This window comes from Osmia bicornis, chromosome 11 (genome assembly GCF_907164935.1).
Source record: "Osmia bicornis bicornis chromosome 11, iOsmBic2.1, whole genome shotgun sequence".
Classification (NCBI taxonomy): Eukaryota; Metazoa; Arthropoda; class Insecta; order Hymenoptera; family Megachilidae; genus Osmia; species Osmia bicornis.
Window position 1 is genome coordinate 4,363,835 of NC_060226.1, and position 4,975 is coordinate 4,368,809.

At 43.6% G+C, this 4,975-nt stretch overlaps 1 long non-coding RNA gene across 1 annotated transcript; it reads right to left on the reverse strand.

Annotated features, from left to right (window-relative positions):
* Nucleotides 1-712: 712 nt before the first annotated feature.
* Nucleotides 713-2,772, reverse strand: LOC114872415. The gene is made up of 2 exons (XR_003788765.2): nucleotides 1,737-2,772; nucleotides 713-1,253 (listed from the first exon to the last, which is right to left on the reverse strand). It is a non-coding gene; the product is annotated as an uncharacterized LOC114872415 (long non-coding RNA).
* Between the last annotated feature and the right edge of the window lie 2,203 nt (nucleotides 2,773-4,975).

Here is a 4,975-nt window from a genome sequence, read left to right on the forward strand (position 1 = left end):
AGAGTGCGAAATAAAAAAAAGAAAAAAGGGAAACACGGATAACGTGCGATTAAAAGAGATATCTGACGCTTTAGAGTATCAGATAGTCTCGCTATCAGAGGCTGGCTGCGAAAAAGGGCCACTCGAATCGCGCGGAGGGAACGATATCGGCGATATTTCAACCGGTGCCTCTAATTAGAAAGAGGTCAGTAATTAATACTAATTGGACGTCGTAATTATCTGCGGATTGTGAGCGACGGTTTCGTCTGCCGCAACCGCGGCTTCCGCGTTTTATTTCGCGCCCGTCGCGTGTACGACTTTTTCTCGCGACAAAGTCGACGTTTGATCCAAAGTTCAAAGCGGAGGGAGACGAGAAATGGAGAAAAAAGGAGGTAAATAAAATAAAACGGGAAGAAAAAAGTGTGAGGCGAAATAATGAACGATATCGTTCGATGGCGGTCGCGCGTCGACTCGGAAAATCAACGCTTTCTACGCTGCTCTCTCGCCCGGCTTTGACGAGCGAATTAATTTAATTAGCCGATTCTCGCGACAATTTTTCGAGCCGAGTTTCGCGTTAATGCATATTTAATCTGCGGTCGGTTGCAGCTGCTTTTGCGCTGTCACCATTTTCTTTCTCTCTTTCACGCTAGTATATTTCAAATATTTTTTGAAAATTTTAAATATCATTCCCAAGATTTATTATAGTTTTAGATAGTTAAATGGTTTATCGATATTTCGTATAATGGGCTGTAATTTATTTTCTTCTTTGACAGTAGACATTGTTTACCTTCGTTTAACGATATTTCCAGTGAATACATAATGCATCGGCCGGAAGAATATAATAAAAGAAAGGCTCGATTGTTGAGATAAAGGTAGGATCGTCACGGTTGATCAGAATTCTTTCGAACTGTCCCATTGACACGGGGGCCAAGTGTAAATGCAGGTTTCTGGCTGTATTTGTTTATCGAGCAACGTTCACCAGTTAGACTGGCATTGTTTGCGTACGAGCACCGACGTATCCTCTCTATGGAAAAACTGTCGGAGCAGGCGGTGTTTATTCTTCTATTAAAACCGGCACCAAAACTTTCCTGACAGAGGACAAATGTTACCCCTCTGCTACCGTTTTCCTCGAACAGCCTTCGTTTTCTTCCAGTAGACGTTGTCGACGTTAACGAGATCGAAGTGGTCGGTAATCAATGTCGAGTAATTAAGTTTACTTAAAAAATTTGTATTCCTTTCAACTTGCCGTGTCAACTCTACGAGTAGAATTATTCCTAATGAACAGAGAAAAAGAATATAATTTTGAAGATAAAGACTGTCCTCGAACTGTGTCTCCTTTTGTTTGCATTGAAATTTGCTACGTGTATTGTTGACTAATATCGCATTAAATTTGATTCACCAACAATCCGTGAGATTAATTCGTTCGAGTATATTAAAGAAAAGCCTGGTAGGCCATTGTATCGGTTAAATAGAGTATCTACAGAGGGAGATCATGGACCGTATCGTCGGCAGATTACGGAAACAAACGTTTCAGGGTATTATCCGAATATAATGGACCGTATGACATATGTAACGTCGTACAGCTGCTTATGACTTTGGCCATTCGTGCCAAGGGATTTATAAATCTAAATACTCGTGGGTACAAGATCAATCTTGTACGCTTCTCTACCTGGTCCGCGCTTAATGCCATTAGAAAGAAAGGTGTATTCGTTCGAGGACCAAACCCAGATCAATTTGCAACAAATCAAATCACTTACCCTTTATTCTTACGAAGCTTATCAGCAAACGAGATGTTACGTAGTTGTTTCGAATAAACGAAAGGATCCTGTGTAATTTCGCGTTAGCCGTTCGTCAAGGCGATAAAGTCTGGCCGATGAGGACGCAACCGGGAATGGATAAGCAATCTCCTTAGCTGTCGTTTTGAAACAGCCATGACTGTCAGTCCAGGCCCACGCTCGGTTGCCTCGTAAAGTATTAGCGGACAATGCGTGACTGATTTCCATGGCGTATACTCTTTGTCAGAAACACAAGCCTCATTAACTCTTTAACAAACCGGCCTCGTGGCGAACTTTTCACGCGAATACGCTCGCTTTACGTCGCTCGCTAATACAGACGCGACGATCACTCATCTTTTGAATCCTCCTCGTACAATTGTAATTACGAGAAACATTGTTACGTACATTCTGGTCGTTGGGTGGTATCCAGCTGGAAAATCAGCCGATCGGCTGATTAATCGTTAGCGTCTCGTTGACGTGTTTGCCAGAATTAATACTTGGAAGATTTCCATTTTCATCCCACGAGAGTTTCTTGAAAAATTTCCATCGTTTCCTTGAGTCGTTCTTTTTTCGAACTCTCGATATTTATATCAAAAATGAACCACGAAACACGCGAGTTCGTATCGCATTACCGAAAGAACACACTAGGTACACAGTGGCTTAGTTAGCTAGGATAGGTTTACAAAGCACTAGCCACTGGAGGAGCCTCTACGCGAACACTTGCAACCTATGCAAACAACTGGCGTATTCCTCGGCCGGAGAAGGCAGGCCGTGATGTTTGGAAATGATAATGACCATTAGAACGTCGTAGTCCGCTACAAGGAGAAGCTTTCCTTCCATCGCGATGATTCTTCCACTTAGCGATCGGCGGACGTGAAGAGCTCCTGTCTTGTGTTTGCCAGAGGACAAAGAGTAGGCCTTGGTGTTTCGTTACGCGAACATCTTAGAAAACAGGGTTGTTGGATCGACCGCGAATCTTCATCGATGCGCGGACGCGAAATATAATTTATTCTGCTCGGTGCGTGCACGGATAGACGAAATTTACTAGCGAAATCGGCGTAGCTGGTATCGTACCCTGTTCGAGAAATAATCCCTTCGTGTAAACACTCAGATTATCGGCGAGCGGCGGCGAGCTTCATTCGTTCTTGAGTCTTCCTCGAGTCAGTGCGCGATACGAAACGCTCCGAATACATAGAGTTCATATCCTATCGATTCCTATTCTGCGATCTACGTAAGGACAATTTTTTAATTGGACCAGAAAGACAAGTTAGTATATTTTGAAATTTTCTGTACAATTTAATTTGCAACTTCCACCGCTATTTTAAAATGTTTCATCGGAAGACGGGATTGTGAGGGATTCAGGTTTGCGTTGCCAGCGGAGGACGAGATTCCTCGAATTTTTCTATCCGACCAAGAGACCGGGCAGGGGATACGGTGTTTGGTGGTCGGACACACGAGATCCCATGGTTACTGTCCCGTGGTCCTCGGTATGTGACGAATTTTACACGTTGGTGTGAATCACATTAGAACGAACGACCTCCCTATCCCGTGGCCATTTAAGGGACATTTTTCGAGTAGCCACGTAGTCGCCCGATGTTTACAACGACAAATAATAAATCCAGCGTGGATTATATTCGAGTCTAAAAGCTATCCTAACGACGTACATCATGTTTTAAATCTACGCGTAAGCCCCGCCGATGATCCCTGCTTTAAATCGACCGTTGCCTCATCGGTTACGTTAAAACGAAATTACGCACCTGTCCAGAAGTGTGTTCGAAAGTCTTCCACCGGCTTTATTTACCTTTTGTGAAATTTATCTCTTCTCGCTTCGTTCCAATGTTTTCTAATAGATTATCGTCCATCACTTGAGCGTGGGTGTGGATAATTTGTATCAAACAATTCAATTATGTCCTTAGATCTTATTTCGAAATCTTCGAGCTTTATTGTAATATTAAATGAATAAGTTTTATCGTAGATAGTTAGAAATATTGAAATAGTTAGCTAATAATTTAATAATGCTTATTTATGAAAGTTGGGGGGCGTTTGTCGACAGTAGGCTCTTGATCACAAGGTATATCTAATAAAAGATCGTTATCTTGAATGCACGTCGAATTTCACGTTGCCATTAAGGCTGTTAGACTGCTTTCGGGAAACTAACATTTTTATGCCGTTAATGATCGTATTACCTTCAAATCTCACGTGTTAACCCGTTCCAATGAAATTGAAACGAGCTGGTCACGACCTACGGTGTCTCGCCGTTGGGTTGCCGATGAAAAAGAAAAGGCAAGGGATAAAAAGGAACGAGACAGGGGATCGCGGTTAGGACGTAAACCACGAACGTCTTCTTCGCCATAGGCGGATCAATAGACCCTTAATATGAAATTTCGCGCGAACGTGAGGCCCGATGGCAACTAATCCCCCTCCTCTCGTCTCGCTCTCTGCCGTTTCCTTTTCCATCATTTTTTTTCTTTTCTTTCTTTTCGTTGTCTCTCCTTCTGGCCGGCGCGGAGAGGCCTGAAATATTCGCGAATGCATAAAGACGTGAAATATGGCCGCATGAATCAGCTGGTCTTCCTGCGGAGTGAACGGGTCCGCAGGAGGGTTTGACAATATCCTCGCGGCGGCATTCTGCGCGGATTAGCGCCTCCAGGTTTTATGGGCCATTTTGTTTATGCACAGACAGGGCAAGGTTGCCCTTCCATTCGATGGAATCGGAGACACGCGTGTGTGCACGTGTCGGTGCGACCGTCTTTGTGCGGCCACGCACGACAGCGAGCTGAATTCTTTCGGGATTGGATAAGTTCGATACTATGTATTCTCGCCGCATGATTTGATCTTGCAAGCAATATTCCTGCAGGATCTGGAAATCGAGAAGGAACGATATATCCTCGTTGTTCGATTAAATAACGATTCGTTTCGTTGGAAATGATAGATTAGGAAAAATTCATTTTCTCTGTCTTGAAATTTTTGCTAACTTCTCTCACGAACAAAGCCACCGTCCATATTCAACAGCGCATGAAATATTCGAACTAATTACAAACCGATCGCGGGACAGCTCGTTGAGCAGGGCTTTGTGTCGTGTACAGGAATAAACTATCGTTGTACGGGTCCCCTTGGTTGGATTTCCAGCCGATTGAATCGCGCTGTCTTATCCCATCGTTAGGAATCAGTGGAGGATCAGAGGGGGGTGTTCTATCGTGCGTTCACAAAAGGGGCATGTG